The following is a 17,928-nucleotide window of genomic DNA, read 5'->3' as shown; positions in this document are numbered from 1 at the left end:
CAGTCTGCAATACTCGGTCGAGGACAGCTCTTTGCACTGGAAGATCAGCAAGTTTCGGGCAGACCAAAGAGCGTCTTTCACCGAGTTGATGACCTTCCAGCAGCAGTTGATATTTGTCTCGGTGTCCCCCCCTGGAAACAGTCCGTAGAGCACAGAGTCCTGTGTCACAGATCTGTTCGGGATAAACCTTGACAAATACCACTGCATCTCTCTCCAGACCTTCTTTGCAAAGGCACATTCTACAAGGAGGTGTGTGACCGTCTCATTTCCCCCACAGTCACTCTGAGGGCATCGTGCATTGGCGCAGAGCCTTCGGGTGTGCATGAAGAATCTGACAGGGAGGGCTCTTCTCACCACCAGCCAAGCTAGGTCTTGGTGCTTGTTTGAAAGTTCTGGTGATGAGGCGTTCTGCCAGATGACTCTGACAGTCTGCTCAGGGAACCATACAACATCCTCCACGGTCTCCTTTTCCCTGAGGGCCTCGAGGACATTACGTGCTGACCACTGCTTCATTGCCTTGTGGTCAAAGGTGTTTTTCTTCAAAAACTTTTCCACGAAGGACAGGTGGTACGGTACGGTCCAATTACTTGGAGCGTTCCGCAGCAATGAGGCCAGGCCCATCCTTCGTAACACCGGGGACAGGTAGAACCTCAGTATGTAGTGACACTTGGTGTTTGCATACTGGGAGGGAGTTCTCCTTCTTCTCCCATGTGCACAAGGCCCACCCAGCTTGATGCAGCTGGACACAAAGGTGGCCATCAGGATGAGGGTGGCATTGGGTATGTTTTTCCCTCCCTTATCCAGAGGTTTGTACATGGTGTCCCTTCGGACACGGTCCATCTTGGATCTCTTATGTCTGATCCCACCACTGTTTTCCAAGTGCTCTGCTATTAATTCTTTTAGAATGAACTCTAGCATTTTCCCCACTATCGATGTCAGGCTGACTGGACTCTAATTCCCTGTCTTCTCTCAACCTTACTTTATAAATAATGGGGTTACGTTAACTGCCCTCCAATCGGGAGGAACTCTTCCATTATATCTTTTTTTTTAAATTTAGAGTACCCAATTATTTTTTTTTCCAATTAAGGACCAATTTAATGTGGCCAATCCACCTAACCTGCACATCTTTGGGTTGTGGGGGGCAACAGTCGCAGATATGGGAATAATGGGCAAACTCCACACGGACAGTGACCAGGGCCGGGATTCAAATCGGGGTCCTCAGCGCCGCTGTCCCAGTGCTAACCACTGCGCCACATGCTAAATTGCCCGTTAATTGGGAAAAATTAATTGGGTACTCTAAATTATTTTTCAAAAAAATGTTAATAAAAAGACAACAAAATGAAGGGTTCAAGGAAAATGCAGGAAATTACAGGCTTACGTCAGTGATAGGGAAATTATTGGAGAGGATTCTTTGGACAGGATTTACTTCCATTTGGAAACACTTGGAAAAACAGGGGGGTCGCAATCCTGGTGAGTGCGCGGGTGGCATTTGAGGCGGTGGGTATTGTGGCGGATAAAGGGGGTCGATATGTGATGGTGAGTGGCAGGCTGCAGGGGGCCCGGGTGGTGCTGGTGAATGTCTCTGCCCCAAACTGGGACGATGCAGGGTTCATGAAGCGGATGTTGAGTCGGATCCCGGATCTGGAGGCGGGTAATCTGATAATGGGGAGGGGGACTTCAACACGGTGCTGGGCCCGGCACTAGATCGGTCTAGGTCGAGGTTGGGTAAGAGGCCGGCAGCGGCCAAGGTCCTGAGGGGGTTTATGGATCAGATGGGGGGAGTGGATCCGTGTCGGTTTGCCAGGCCAAGGGCGAGGGAGTTCTCCTTCTTCTCCCATGTGCACAAGGCCTACTCGCGAATAGACTTTTTTGTGGTGAGCAGGGCGCTGATCCCGAGAGTGGAGGGGGCGGAGTATTCGGCCATTGCGATTTCGGATCACGCCCCGCACTGGGGGGAGCTGGAGTTGAGGAAGAAGAGGGGCCAGCGCCCGTTGTGGCGAATGGATGTGGGACTGCTGGCGGACCAGGAGGTTTGTGGACGGGTTCGGGGGTGCGGAAGAGGTTTGTGGGCGGGTTCGGGACCAAAGATATGTGGAGGCCAATGATAATGGGGAGGCGGCGGTGAGTGTGGTCTGGGAGGTGCTGAAGGCGGTGGTCAGGGGGGAGCTAATTTCGATCAGGGCTCGCAGGGAGAAGAGGGAGAGGATGGAGAGGGAGAGATTTCTGGGGGAGATACTGAGGGTGGATAGGAGGTACGCGGAATCCTCCGAAGAGGGGCTGCTGAAGGAGCGCCGGAGCATCCAAACGGAGTTTGACTTGCTGACCACGGGGAAGGCTGAGGCCCAGTGGAGGAAGGTACAGGGAGCAGTGGATGAGTATGGGGAGAAGGCAACTCGGATGTTGGCGCATCAGCTGCGGAGGAGGGAGGTGGCTAGGGGGATTAGGGGAGTCAGAGATAGAGGGGGGAACACGGTGCGGAGTCCAGCTAAAATAAACGAGGTCTTTCGGGACTTTTATGGTAACTTATACAAGTCAGAACCCCCGGAGGGGGCGGGGGGGAGGGGATGCAGCAGTTCCTGGGCCAACTGAGGCTTCCAAGGGTGGAGGGGTGAGTAGAGCGTTTGGGGGCCCCGATCGAGATGGAGGAGCTAGTTAAGAGGTTGGGGAGTATGCAGGCGGGCAAGGCCCCGGGGCCGGATGGGTTCCTGGTTGAGTTCGACAGGAAGTTCTCGGAGCTGTTGGGCCCGTTGTTGCTGAGAATCTTTAATGAGGTGAAGGAAAAGGGAATTCTTCCCCCGACGATGTCGCAGGCTTTGATCTCGCTTATCCTCAAGCGGGATAAGGACCCGCTGCAGTTTGGCTCTTATAGGCCGATTTCGCTCCTCAATGTGGATGGCAAGCTGTTGGCAAAAATCTTGGCCACTAGGATTGAGGATTGTGTCCCGGGAGTGATACATGAGGGGTTGCTCTCGGATGGGTGGGGGGGGGGGGGGAATGCAGAAGTGGTAGCGGCAATGGACGCGGAGAAGGCCTTTGACCGGGTGGAGTGGGAGTACCTGTGGGAGGTGTTAGGCAAGTTTGGGTTCGGGGAGGAGTTCATAGGGTGGGATAAATTGCTGTACCAGGCCCCGGTGGCGAGTGTATTAACGAACCGGCTGCGGTCAGGGTATTTTAGGTTGTACCGTGGAACGAGGCAGGGATGCCCTTTGTCCCCCCTGCTCTTTGCCCTGGCGATTGAGCCGCTGGCCATGGCGTTGAGGGAGTCCAGATACTGGCGGGGGTTGGTTCGGGGGGGGGGGGGGATGTACATTGCGGATCCAGTGGAGGGGATGGGGGAGGTCATGCAGACCCTCAGGGAGTTTGGAGACTTTTCGGGATATAAGCTCAACGTGGGGAAGAGCGAGCTGTTTGTGGCGCATGCGAGGGGCCAGGAAAAGAGGTTGGAGGAGCTGCCGCTCAAGATGGTGGAGAGGGGTTTTCGGCATTTGGGTATCCAGGTGGCCAAGAGTTGGGGGGTCTTGCATAATCTCAATCTGGCACGGCTGGTGGACCAGATGGAGGAGGACTTCAGGAGGTGGGACATGTTGCCACTCTCCCTGGCGGGTAGGGTGCAATCCGTTAAGATGACGGTCCTCCCTAGGTTCCTGTTCGTCTTTCAGTACCTGCCCATTCTCATCCCCAAGGCCTTCTTTTTGGGGGGGGTGGTTGGCGCTGCCAAACCTGTGCAGCTACTACTGGGCAGCGAATGTGTCTATGATTCGGAAGTGGGTAATGGAGGGAGAGGGGGCAGCGTGGAAAAGGCTAGAGGCGGTGTCCTGTATAGGTACCAGCCTGGGGGCACTGGTGACGGCACCGTTGCCGCTTCCGCCGACGCGGAATACCATGAGCCCGGTGGTGGCGGCGACACTGAGGATTTGGGGGCAGTGGAGACGGCATAGGGGGTAGGTAGAGGCCTCAGTCTGGGCTCCAATACAGGACACCCATAGGTTCGTTCCAGGTGGGATAGATGGTGGGTTCCTAAGCTGGCACCAGGCGGGAATTAAAAGGATGGGGGATTTATTCATCGATGGGACTTTTTCCAGTCTGAGGGCGCCGGAGGAGAAATTTGGGTTACCTCCGGGAAATGCCTTTAGGTATTTGCAGGTTCGGGCGTTCGTGAGAAAGCAGGTAGGGGAATTCCCGCTGCTGCCTGCCCGGAGGATACAGGGTGGTTTCGGGCGTGTGGGTCGGAGAGGGTAAGATATTGGAGATATACCAGGAGCTGCAGGAGGCGGAGGAAGCCTCGGTGGAGGAGCTGTAGGGCAAGTGGGAGGAGGAGCTAGGTGTGGAACTGGATGAGGGCCTATGGGCTGACGCCCTGGGCAGGGTCAATTCCTCCTCATCTTGCGCCAGTCTGAGCCTGATCCAGTTTAAGGTGGTGCACAGGGCGCATATGATGGGGGCGAGGATGAGTACGTTTTTCGGGGTAGAGGACAGGTGTGTGAGGTGTTCGGGGAGCCCAGCAAACCACTCTCACATGTTCTGGACATGCCCGGTGCTTACAGAATTTTGGAAGGGCTTTGCAAAGGCTATGTCCAAGGTCTTGGACACTCGCGTAAAATCGAGCTGGGGGACAGCGATATTTCGGGTATCGGACGATCCGGGAGTGCAGGAGTCGAAAGAGGCCGGAGTTCTGGCCTTTGCCTCCTTGGTAGCCCAGAGAATGCTCTTGTTAATGTGGAGGGACGTAAAGCCCCCAAGCGTAGAGGCTTGGAGCAACGACATGGCGGGGTTTCTTAGGTTGGAGAAGATAAAGTTTGCCTTGCGAGGGTCCTTGCAGGGGTTCTCCGGGCGGTGGCAACCGTTCCTTGACTTTCTCGCGGAGCGTTAGGTGGAGGTCGGCAGCAGCAACCCGGGGGCGGGGGGGGGGGGGGGGGGGGGGGGGCAGGCTGATTTCTCTTTCTTTTTGTAAGGGGTGCATGCCCCATTTTGCTTTGAGAGGGGGTGTTAAATTGTTAATCGTTTAGAGGGTTAAGTTGTTTTGTTCTGTTGGCATATTGCCCTGTTTTCTTGGTATTATTTTCCTTTTTGGAGTGTTTTGCAAAAATTATCGAAAAACCTTGAATAAAAACGTTTTAAAAAAAGAAAGAGCTCCAGGAGAATCAGGGGGCAGAGGTGAGTGCAGTGATCATCACTAAGGAGAAGGTTCTGGGGAAACTGAAAGGTCTGAAGGTGGATAAGTCACCTGGACCGGATGGACTGCACCCCAGGGTCCTAAAAGAGATAGCTGAGGAAATTGTGGAGGCATTAGTGATGATCATTCAGGAATCACTGGAGGCAGGAAGGGTCCCAGAGGACTGAAAAGTGGCTAATGTAACACCAATGTTTAAGAAGGGAGGGAGGCAGAAGACGGGAAATTATAGGCCGGTTAGCCTGACTTCTGTCATTGGTAAGATTTTAGAGTTTGTTATTAAAGAAGAGATCGTGGAGTACTTGGAAGTGCATGGTAAAATAGGACTGAGTCAGCACAGCTTTATCAAAGGGAGGTCGTGTCTGACAAATCTGTTAGAGTTCTTTGAGGAGGTAACAAGGAAGTTAGACAAAGGAGAACCAGTGGACGTGATGTATTTCGATTTCCATAAGTCTTTTAAAAAAAAATATTTTTATTACGGTATTTGAAAGTTTTTATAATAATAACAATGATATAAACATGGTATAAAAAACATTTCCACCCCCATCCCAATCTTCACACACCCCAACCATAAAACAACAATCCGGCCCTCTCTCTCTCCCCCCCCCCCCCCCCCCCCCCGCACCTTGGAATACTGCATCCGCTGACATTTTAATTTTCCCCGAGAAAGTCGACAAACGGCTGCGACCTCCGGGTGAACCCGACCATTGACCCTCCGAAGGCGAACTTTATCTTCTCGAGACTGAGAAACCCAGCCATGTCACTGACCCAGGTCTCTACACTCGGGGACTTCGAGTCCCTCCACAGTAACCAGATCCGTCTCCGGGCTACCAGGGAGGCAAAGGCTAAGACGTCAGCCTCTTTCGCCCCCTGAACTCCCAGCTCTTCCGACACTCCAAAGATCGCCATCTCCGGCCTCGGAACCACCCGTGTTTTTAGCACCGTGGACATTGCCTCAGCAAAACCCTGCCAACACCCTCTACGCTTCGGGCATGCCCAGAACATGTGGACATGATTTGCTGGGCTTCCCGCGCACCTCGCACACCTGTCCTCTACCCCGAAAAACATGCTCATCCTAGCCACTGTCATGTGTGCCTGGTGGACTACCTTAAATTGTATCAGGCTAAGCCTGGCGCACGATGAGGAGGTATTAACCCTGCTTAGGGCATCCGCCCATAGACCCGCCTCTATCTCTCCTCCTAGCTCGTCCTCCCACTTGCCCTTAAGCTCCTCCACCGGAGTTTCCTCCGCCTCCGAACGCTCCTGGTAAATATCTGAAACCTTCCCCTCCCCCACCCAGGTACTGGAAACTACTCTATCCTGTATCCCCCGTGGCGGCAGCAGCGGAAAGGCCGGAACCTGTTTTCTCAGGAAGTCTCGCACCTGCAAATACCCTGAACCCATTCCCTGCTGGCAATTCAAATTTATCCTCCAAAGCTTTCAAGCTGGGAGAGCTCCCATCTATAAATAGATTCCCCATCCTTCTAATTCCTGCCCTCTGCCATCTCCGGAACCCACCATCCAGCCTACCCGGTACGAACAGATGATTATTATAAATCAGGTCCAAACCGATGCTCCCTCCACTCTCTCATATCTCCTCCATTGCCCCAGATTCTCAGAGCTGCCACCACCACCGGACTTGTGGAGTATCGGGCCGGCGAGAACGAAAGAGGTGCCGTTATCAGTGCTCCCAAACTGGTGTCTTTGCATGATGCCGCCTCCATCCGCTCCCATGCCGACCCCTCCCCCACTGCCCACTTCCTGACCATGGCTATATTAGCCACCCGGTAATAATTGCAGATGTTCGGCAGCGCCAACCCACCCTCCCCCGACTGCGCTCCAGCAACACTTTCTTCACTCGCGGGGTTTTACCCGCCCACACAAAGCCCAAAATAACCTTATTCACCCGCTTGAAAAAGGCCTTTGGGATGAAGATGGGGAGGTACTGAAAGACAAACAGAAATCTGGGGAGGACCGTCATCTTCACGGTCTGTACCCTCCCCGCCAGTGATAGCGGGAGCATGTCCCAGCTCTTAAACGCCCCTTCCATTTGATCTACCAGCCGGGATAGGTTTAACTTGTGCAGTGCCTCCCATTCCAGGGCCACCTGGATTCCCAGATACCGAAAGATCTTTCCTACCATTCTAAGCGGCAGCTCTCCCAGTCTCTTCTCCTGCCCTCTTGCCTGGATCGCGAACATCTCGCTTTCTCCCATGTTCAATTTATAGCCCGAAAAATTGCCAAATTCCCCCAGGATTCGCATTACTTCCCCCATCCCCTCCAACCGTGTCTGAAATATACAAGAGCAGGTCAGCTGCGGAAAGCGAGACCTGATGCTCCACACCCCCAAACCAGCCTTTTCCAGTTCCTAGAGGCTCTTAACGCCATGGCCAATGGTTCTCTGGCCAGGGCAAACAGTAACAGGGAGAGTGGGCACCCTTGCCTCGTCCCTTGGTGTAGCTTAAAATACCCCGACCTCAGCTGGTTCGGCGCACACTCGCTACTGGTGCCTGATAGAGCAACCGCACCCAATCAATAAAGCCCTCACCAAACCCAAACCTTCCCAGCGCCTCCCACAGGTAATTCCACTCCACCCGATTGAAAGCCTTCTCCCCATCCATCGCTACCACCACCTCCACCTCCTCTCCTTCTGAGGGCATCATAATAACATTCAAAAGCCTTCGAACATTGGCCTTGAGTTCCCTGCCCTTTACAAATCCCGTCTGGTCTTCCCCTGTCACCCCCGGGACACAGTTCTCTATTCTTGTGGCCAGTAACTTAGCCAACGGTTTGGCATCCACATTCAGTCGAGAAATTGGCCTGTCTGACCTGCATTGCTCCGGATCCTTCTCCCGTTTCAGGATCAATGAAATCCAGGCCTGCGACATTGTTGTGGGGAGGACTCCCTTCTCTCTTGCTTCATTAAATGTCCTCACCAGCAGTGGGCTCAATATCTCTGAAAACCTCTTATAGAATTTCACCGGGTAGCGTCAGGCCCCGGGGCCTTGCCCGACTGCATGCCCTCCAGCCCCTCGATTATTTCCTCAATCTCAGATCCTCTCAGCCCTTCCACCAGATCCTCAGCTATCCTCGGAAACCTCAACTGATCCAAAAACTGCCTCACCCCCTCCACCCCAGCCGGGGGTTCCGACTCATATAATTTACTATGGAAGTCCTTAAACACCTCGTTCACCCCCGCTGGGTCCAGGACAGTATTCCCGCCTCTACTCTTTACTTTACCTATCTCCCTGGCCGCCTCCCCTTTCCTCAGCTGGTGCGCCAACATGCTGCTTGCCTTTTCCCCATACTCATAAATCGCCCCCCTTGCCTTCCTCAACTGTTCCACCACTTTCCCTGTAGTCAACAGCCCAAACTCCGCCTGTAACCTCCGCCGCTCCCTCAGTAGCCCCGCGTCCGTGCCTCTGAGTATCTCCTGTCCACCTGGAGTATCTCCTACACTAACCTATCCCTCTCAGCCCGTTCTGCCTTTTCTCTATGGGCCCGTATCGAGATTAATTCCCCTCTGACTACTGCCTTCAGAGCTTCCCAAACCGTCGCTGCGGAGACCACCCCCATATCATTTGTTTCCAGGTAGTTCTGGATGGACTTGTTAACCCGCCCACAGATCACTTCGTCCGCTAGCAACCCCACATCCTGTCTCCACAGCGGGCGTTGCCCTCTCTCCACACTAACCCGTAGATCCACCCAATGTGGGGCATGATCCGACACTGCGATTGCCGAGTACTCAGTATCCACCACCCCCGGTATGAGCGCCCTGCCCAGAACAAAAAAGTCGATGCAAGAGTATACCTTGTGGACATGTGAGAAAAAAGAAAACTCCTTTGCCCTTGGCCGTGCAAACCTCCATGGGTCTACTCCCCCCATCTGTTCCATAAACCCTTCAATTCCTTTGCCGCAGCCGGCCTCCTCCCTGTCCTGGAATTTGACCGGTCCAATTCCGGATCAATGACTGTGTTGAAATCCCCTCCCATGATCAGTTATGTGACTCTAAGTCTGGGATCTTACCTAAAACCCGCCTCATAAATTCCACATCGTCCCAATTCGCAGCCTATATGTTCACGAGTACCACCCGCACCCCCTCCAGCCTCCCACTCACCATTATGTACCCCCCGTGTCTGACACGATTCTCCCTGCCTCGAATGCCACTCGTTTATTGATCAAGATCGCTACCCTCCTGATCTTTGAGTCCAGCCCTGAGTGGAATTCTTGGCCAACCCACCCCTTTCTCAATCTCGTCTGGTCTGTAACCTTTAGGTGCGTCTCTTGTAGCATTTCCACGTCCGCCTTCAGCCCCCTCAAATGCGCAAACACGTGAGCCCTCTTGACCGGCCCATTCAACCCTCTGACGTTCCATGTAATCAGCCTGGTTGGGGGGCTTCCCCCCGCCCGCCGACCCATCAGCCTTTTTAGGCTCGCGCCCTCTGCCTCCTCGAGCTCCCCCTCTGGCATTCGCCATTCCCGACCTCCTATTTGTCCCCTAGTAACAGTTCCTCCCCTGTCAGGAAAACAGCTCCCCCCCCCTCTCCCTCCCCCCCTAGCAACAGCACTAGAAACCCAACCCCCCAAGTCAAGCTCCAACTTAACACCTGCTGCTCGCCCCCCACTGTGCTTCCGTGAGTCAGCTGACCCATGCTGCCTTGATAGTGCCCGCCCCTGGCACCAAACAGGCTGTCTCCCCATTGTTCTCTCCCCTCTCCCCCAACTTGGACAAACATATTAAAAGCAAAACAGCAGCAGCCAGAGCAGTGGCACCATGGCTGGCTCTGATGTTCAGAAGGGAGGGTCAAAGCGCAGAAGAGCAATAGTCATAGGGGACTCTATAGTCAGGGGCACAGATAGGCATTTCTGTGGACGTGAATGAGACTCCAGGATGGTATGTTGCCTCCTTGGTGCCAGGGTCCAGGATGTCTCCGAACGGGTAGAGGGCATCCTGAAGGGGGAGGGCAAACAGGCAGAGGTCGTTGCACATATTGGTACTAACGACATAGACAGGAAGGGGCATGAGGTCCTGCAGCAGGAGTTCAGGGAGCTAGGCAGAAAGTTAAAAGACAGGACCTCTAGGGTTGTAATCTCGGGATTACTCCCTGTGCCACGTGCCCGTCAGGATAGAAATAGGAAGATAGAGCAGCTAAACACGTGGCTAAACAGCTGGTGTAGGAGGGATGGTTTCCGGGACAGGTGTGACCTATATAAGGACGGGTTGCATCTAAACTGGAGAGGCATGAATATCCTGGCCGCGAGGTTTGCTAGTGTCACACGGGAGGGTTTAAACTAGTATGGCAGGGGTGTGGGCACGGGAGCTATAGGTCAGAAGGTGAGAGCATTGAGGGAGAACTAGGGAATAGGGCCAGTATGGCTCTGAGGCAGAGCAGACAGGGAGAAGTTGCTGAACACAGCGGGTCTGGTGGCCTGAAGTGCATATGTTTTAATACAAGAAGTATTACGGGTAAGGCAGATGAACTTAGAGCTTGGATTAGTACTTGGAACTATGATGTTGTTGCCATTACAGAGACCTGGTTGAGGGAAGGGCAGGATTGACAGCTAAACGTTCCAGGATTTAGATGTTTCAGGTGGGATAGAGGGGGATGTAAAAGGGGTGGCGGAGTTGCGCTACTGGTTAGGGAGAATATCACAGCTGTACTACGGGAGGACACCTCAGAGGGCAGCGAGGCTATATGGGTAGAGATCAGGAATAAGAAGGGTGCAGTCACAATGTTGGGGGTTTACTACAGGCCTCCCAACAGCCAGCGGGAGATAGAGGAGCAGATAGGTAGACAGATTTTGGAGAAGAGTAAAAACAACAGGGTTGTTGTGATGGGAGACTTCAATTTCCCCAATATTGACTGGGACTCACTTAGTGCTAGGGGCTTAGACGGGGCAGAGCTTGTAAGGAGCATCCAGGAGGGCTTCTTAAAACAATATGTAGACAGTCCAACTAGGGAAGGAGCTGTGCTGGACCTGGTATTGGGGAATGAGCCTGGCCAGGTGGTAGAAGTTTCAGTAGGGGAGCATTTCGGGAACAGTGACCACAGTTCAGTAAGTTTTAAAGTGCTGGTGGACAAGGATAAGAGTGGTCCTAGGGTGAATATGCTAAATTGGGGGAATGCTAATTATAACAATATTAGGCGGGAACTGAAGAACCTAGATTGGGGGCGGATGTTTGAGGGCAAATCAACATCTGACATGTGGGAGGCTTTCAAGTGTCAGTTGAAAGGAATTCAGGGCCGGCATGTTCCTGTGAGGAAGAAGGATAAATACGGCAATTTTCGGGAACCTTGGATAACGACAGATATTATAGGCCTCGTCAAAAAGAAAAAGGAGGCATTTGTCAGGGCTAAAAGGCTGGGAACAGACGAAGCCTGTGTGGAATATAAGGAAAGTAGGACGGAACTTAAGCAAGGAGTCAGGAGGGCTAGAAGGGGTCACGAAAAGTCATTGGCAAATAGGGTTAAGGAAAATCCCAAGGCTTTTTACACGTACATAAAAAGTAAGAGGGTAGCCAGGGAAAGGGTTGGCCCACTGAAGGATAGGCAAGGGAATCTATGTGTGGAGCAAGAGGAAATGGGCGAGGTACTAAATGAATACTTTGCATCAGTATTCACCAAAGAGAAGGAATTGGTGGAAGTTGAGTCTGGAGAAGGGTGTGTAGATAGCCTGGGTCACATTGAGATCCAAAAAGATGCGGTGTTGGGCGTCTTGAAAAATATTACGGTAGATAAGTCCCCAGGGCCTGATGGGATCTACCCCAGAACACTGAAGGAGGCTGGAGAGGAAATTGCTGAGGCCTTGACAGAAATCTTTGGATCCTCACTCTCTTCAGGTGATGTCTCGGAGGACTGGAGAATAGCCAATGTTGTTCCTCTATTTAAGAAGGGTAGCAAGGATAATCCAGGGAACTACAGGCCGGTGAGCCTTACGTCAGTGGTAGGGAAATTACTGGAGAGAATTCTTCGAGACAGGATCTACTCCCATTTGGAAGCAAATGGACGTATTAGTGAGAGGCAGCATGGTTTTGTGAAGGGGCGGTCGTGTCTCACTAACTTGATAGAGTTTTTCGAAGAGGTCACAAAGATGATTGATGCCGGTAGGGCAGTGGATGTTGTCTATATGGACTTCAGTAAGGCCTTTGACAAGGTCCCTCATGGTAGACTAGTACAAAAGGTGAAGTCACACGGGATCAGGGGTGAGCTGGCAAGGTGGATACAGAACTGGCTAGGTCATAGAAGACAGAGAGTAGCAATGGAAGGATGCTTTTCTAATTGGAGGGCTGTGATTAGTGGTGTTCCGCAGGGATCAGTGCTGGGACCTTTGCTGTTTGAGTATATATAAATGATTTGGAGGAAAATGTAACTGGTCTGATTAGTAAGTATGCAGATGACACAAATGTTGGTAAATTGCGGATAGCGATGAGGACTGTCAGAGGATACCGCAGGATTTAGATTGTTTGGAGACTTGGGCAGAGAGATGGCAGATGGAGTTAAATCCGGATAAATGTGAGGTAATGCATTTTGGAAGGTCTAATGCAGGTAGGGAATATACAGTGAATGGTAGAACCCTCAAGAGTATTGAAAGTCAGAGTGATCTAGGTGTACAGTCCACAGGTCACTGAAAGGGGCAACACAGGTGGAGAAGGTAGTCAAGAAGGCATATGGCATGCTTGCCTTCATTGGCCGGGGCATTGAGTATAAGAATTGGCAAGTCATGTTGCAGCTGTATAGAACCTTAGTTAGGCCACACTTGGAGTATAGTGTTCAATTCTGATCGCCACCCTACCAGAAGGATGTGGAGGCTTTAGAGAGGGGGCAGAAGAGATTTACCAGGATGTTGCCTGGTATGGAGGGCATTAGCGATGAGGAGCGGTTGAACAAACTCCGTTTGTTCTCACTGGAAGGACGGAGGTTGAGGGGCGACCTGATAGAGGTCTACAAAATTATATGGGGCATAGACAGAGTGGATAGTCAGAGGCTTTTCCCCAGGGTAGAGGGGTCAATTACTAGGGGGCATAGGTTTAAGGGGCGAGGGGCAAGGTTTCGAGTAGATGTACGAGGCAAGTTTTTTACACAGAGGGTAGTGGGTGCCTGGAACTCGCTACCGGAGGAGGTGGTGGAAGCAGGGCCGATAGTGACATTTAAGGGGCATCTTGACAAATACATGAACAGGATGTGAATAGAGGGATACGGACCCAGGAAGTGTAGAAGATTGTAGTTTAGTCGGGCAGCATGGTTGGCACAGACTTGGAGGGCCGAAGGGCCTGTTCCTATGCTGTACTTTTCTTTGTTCTTTGTTCTTTTATCACATTCCCCAGTAAACAAACATCAGAAAAAACAGCGAAGAAACAGCCACTTTAGAAAAAAACCCACCCAAAAACAGAAACAGCCCCAAAGACCATCCCTCCTCTAACCAGCTCCCTGTCAGACACATTTAACTTTAGCCATCCAAACAGCCCCTTATTACACATAGCACTACTTATACTTATACAGCCCAGCACACAAATTGCCACCACAGTCCTCTCCAAGGCTTCAGTGTCTTTTAATTCGCCTCCAGCCTCTTTCCTTTAATAGAAGTCCATACTTTGTCTGGTGTTTCGAAGTAGAAGTCCCGTTCCTCATGCGTGACCCACAGACGGGCTGGGTACAGCATCCCAAACTTCACCCCCTTCTGAAAGAGGGCCGTTTTTGCCCGATTGAACCCAGCTCGCCTCTTGGCCAGATCCGCTCCCAGGTCCTGATAAATGTGCAGCTCACAATTCTCTACACTTGCTGCTCCGTTCCTTCTTGGCCCACCGCAGAACGCGTTCCTTGTCCAGGAATCGGTGAAAGCGTACCACCATCGCCCTCGGTGTCTCGTTCGCTCGGGGCTTCTTCGCGAGGGCTCTGTGTGGTCTATCCACTTCCAGGGGCCGAGGGAACGCCTCAGTCCCCATCAACTTCTCCAACATGTCCGTCACATGAGTCCTCGCATCCGATCCCTCACTGCCTTCAGGGAGGTCGACAATTCCAAGGTTCTGCGTCCAGGACCTGTTCTCCAGGTCCTCCAGCTTCTCCTGCATTCTTTTCTGGCGGTTGTTCATCACCTCCACCTTGGTCTCCAGCACGGTTATGTACTCCTCGTGCTCGGACACCTTTTTCTCCACCTCCTGGATCACTCTTTCGTGGGTCTCTTGGTTCTGCTCAACTTGATCAATCGAAGCCTTAATCGGGTCCAGCATGTCCTTCTTCAGCTTGGTGAAGCAATCGTCGAAAAACTTCACCAGCTGCCCCGTCGACCCCTGTTGCTCTCCGCCACGCTTTCCTGCGTTACTGGCTCTGCTCGCGTCTTCCTTATAGGACTTTGTCGTCTCACCCGGCCACTTCTGGTCCAATTCTCCATACACCGGAGGGGGATTTCTCCGCACTGTCTCACTCTTCACTGATTTATCCCACAAAATCCAGAAGGAATCAGGGGAAAAAGGTCCAAAAGTCCGTCACAGGCGGGAGCTATCAAATGTGCGACCTACTCCTCCATGACTGCCACCACAAGTTTCCAGAAAGCCTTTGACAAGGTGCCGCATAGGAGACTGTTAAATAAGTTAAGAGCCCATGGTGTTAAAGGTAAGATCCTGGCATGGATAGAGGATTGGCTGACTGGCAGAAGACAGAGAGTGGGGTTAAAGGGGTCTGTTTCAGGGTGGCGGCCGGTGACTAGTGGTGTGCCTCAGGGGTCTGTGCTGGGACCACAACTTACACAATGTACATTAATGATCTGCAAGAAGGAACTGGTTGACTATTCCACCTTGGCTGCAACTTGAGCCTAAGGAACAATGGCTCTTTATGCTGGATTGTTGGCTCCGCTCTAATCTCTTGAAGCCTGTGATACCGTTCTCCCCAAAAGAAAACTGAGCCTCTATCAGTTCTTCACAGAGTGCAGGGGCCTCAAGGTTCTAAGCAGTCTTTGCAGCTAACATAGCTCCTCATGTTGTTCCTCATCTGCCACCAATCAGATGTTACGTCCATCAATTAAACTTCATCTTCTGATGCTTCAGGTGACCACAACTGATAACATTTTATTTTTATTTTTTTAATTTAGAGTGCCCAATTCATTTTCTTGTCCCAATTAAGGGGCAATTTAGCGTGGCCAATCCACCTACGCTGCACATCTTTGGGTTGTGGGGGTGAAACCCAGGCAGACATGGGGAGAATGTGCAAACTCCGCACGGGCAGTGACCCGGGGCCGGGATTGAACCGGGGTCCTCAGCGCCGCAGTCCCAGTGCTAACCGCTGCACCACATGCTGCCCGTTGTTTATCCTTACTGATTGTGGCCTACGGGTCAGAAAGTCGAGGATCCAGTTGCATAAGGAGGAGCTGAATCCTAGGTTTTGGAGTTTTGATATGAGCTTGCCTGGGATTAGGTGTTGAAGGCAGAGCTGTAGTCACTGAACAGAAGTCTGCCAGAGGAGCCCTTGTTGTCGAGATTCTCCAGGGATGAGTGTCGGGCCTGGGAGATGGCGTCTGCTGTGGATCGGTTGTGGCGGTAGGCGAATTGCAGTGGATCAAAGCAATCTGGAAGGTTGGAGTTGATGTGTCTCTAGACTAACCTCTCAAAGCACTTAATAGATGTCAGGGCGGTAGTCGTTGAGGCGCGGTGCCTGGTTCTTCGTTGGCACCGGTATGATGGTGGTCTTCTTGACGCAGGTGGGAACCTTGGAACGGACAAAGAAGGGGTTGAAGATGTCTGCGAACACATCCGCCAGTTGGCCTGCGCAGGATCTGAGTGCATGACCAGGGACCCCGTCAGAACCCGTTGCTCGTTTCAAGAAGGCCAATCTAACTTCTGAGGCTGTGACGGTAGGTATGGGTGTGTCCGAGGTTATTGGGGCAGGTGACAACGGTTTCCTGGGTTCCTGCTCGAAATGAGCATGGAATCCATTGAGTTCATCGGGAGGAGTGTTCGGTTGCTAGAGATTCGACTCGGCTTTGCTTTGTAGCCCGTTATGTTGTTTAAGCCATTGGCGCAGTGGTTAGTGCTGCTGTCTCACGGGCTGAGGTCCCAGGTTCGATCCCGGCTCTGGGTCACTGTCTGTGTGGAGTTTGCACATTCTCCCTGTGTTTGCGTGGGTCTCACCCCCACAACCCAAAGATGTGCATAGGTTAATTGTCCCAGATGACCATAGACCCCTTTGAGGGGGAGAGCTGACTGGTGGTGATTTAACCTGAGGATCACCACAGCTCAGGCGAGGGGTGAGGTTGAGAAGGCGGGGCCTTCGTGAATAACCTCACCCGGTACGGGAATTGAACCCGTGATGTTGGCCTCATCTGCATCCACGAACCAGCTAAACTGGCCCCCCCTTCTTAAATATACTCAGTAACTAGGCCTTCCTTCTGTGCTAGAGAATTCCGCAGGTTCACCACCCTCTGAATGAAGAAATGTCTCCTCGTTTCAGTCCTAAATGCCTATCCCTTGTTCTAGACTCCGTCTCCCCTCCAGCCAGCGAAGCAGATTGTCCAGCCCTGTCACAATTTCAATTTGATCCCATGGTCACTTTTTGCCAATTCCTCTCCCCCGCTGAAGCAAGCTCTACTCACCTTCTTCATTCCCCAGGAACAGAGCCCGATTAAACTACAATCTTCTACACTTCCTGGGTCCGTATCCCTCTATTCCCATCCTATTCATGTATTTGTCAAGATGCCCCTTAAATGTCACTATCGTCCCTGCTTCCACCACCTCCTCCGGCAGCGAGTTCCAGGCACCCACTACCCTCTGTGTAAAAAACTTGCCTCGTACATCTACTCTAAACCTTGCCCCTCGCACCTTAAACCTATGCCCCCTAGTAATTGACCCCTCTACTCTGGGGAAAAGCCTCTGACTATCCACTCCGTCTACGCCCCATATAATTTTGTAGACCTCTATCAGGTCGCCCCTCAACCTCCGTCGTTCCAGTGAGAACAAACCGAGTTTATTCAACCGCTCCTCATGGCTAATGTTCTCCATACCAGGAAACATCCTGGTAAATCTCTTCTGCACCCTCTCCAAAGCCTCCACATCCTTCTGGTAGTGTGGCGACCAGAATTGAACACGATACTCCAAGTGTGGCCTATCTAAGGTTCTATACTGCTGCAACGTGACTTGCCAATTCTTATACTCAATGCCCCGGCCAATGAAGGCAAGCTTGCCGTATGCCTTCTTGACTACCTTCTCCACCCGCGTTGCCCCTTTCAGTGACCTGTGCACCTAGATCTCTCTGAGGACCCGGGTTCGATCCCGGCTCTGGGTCACTGTTCCTGTGGAGTTTGCACATTCTCCCCGGCGTTTGCATGGGTCACCTCCAAAAAGATGTGCAGGGTCGGTGGATTGGTCACGCTAAATTGCACATTAATTGAAAAAAAATAATTGGGTACTCTAAATTTATATTTTTTTAAAGGTGCAGGGCAATGGGATGGATTCAGTTCTCCACATCAGATGAAAAATAAAAAATAGTGCCAGGGCATAGGAGAAAAGCTTCTAACCCAACCATCCAATAATTTTAGATCAGTCCAGCAACTTGAAACTATTGATAGAAACATCGAGACGTTAAACACTTTCATTAACTATTAAGTAAAAGGGAGCCCTAAATGGCTCCCGGTTCCAAAAATTCTGAGTATTTCCAGCTGAAAAAAAAGTGAGCTGATTGGGGCTTCGTCTCGTGTCTCATGCGTCCGACCACTTTCACATCCAACTGACTGTGTGTTGACCAGGTAGCGAAACTTAATCATTTGATATA

Source organism: Scyliorhinus torazame, chromosome 29 (assembly GCF_047496885.1).
Source record: "Scyliorhinus torazame isolate Kashiwa2021f chromosome 29, sScyTor2.1, whole genome shotgun sequence".
Classification (NCBI taxonomy): domain Eukaryota; kingdom Metazoa; phylum Chordata; class Chondrichthyes; order Carcharhiniformes; family Scyliorhinidae; genus Scyliorhinus; species Scyliorhinus torazame.
This window is presented reverse-complemented; position numbering follows the sequence as displayed.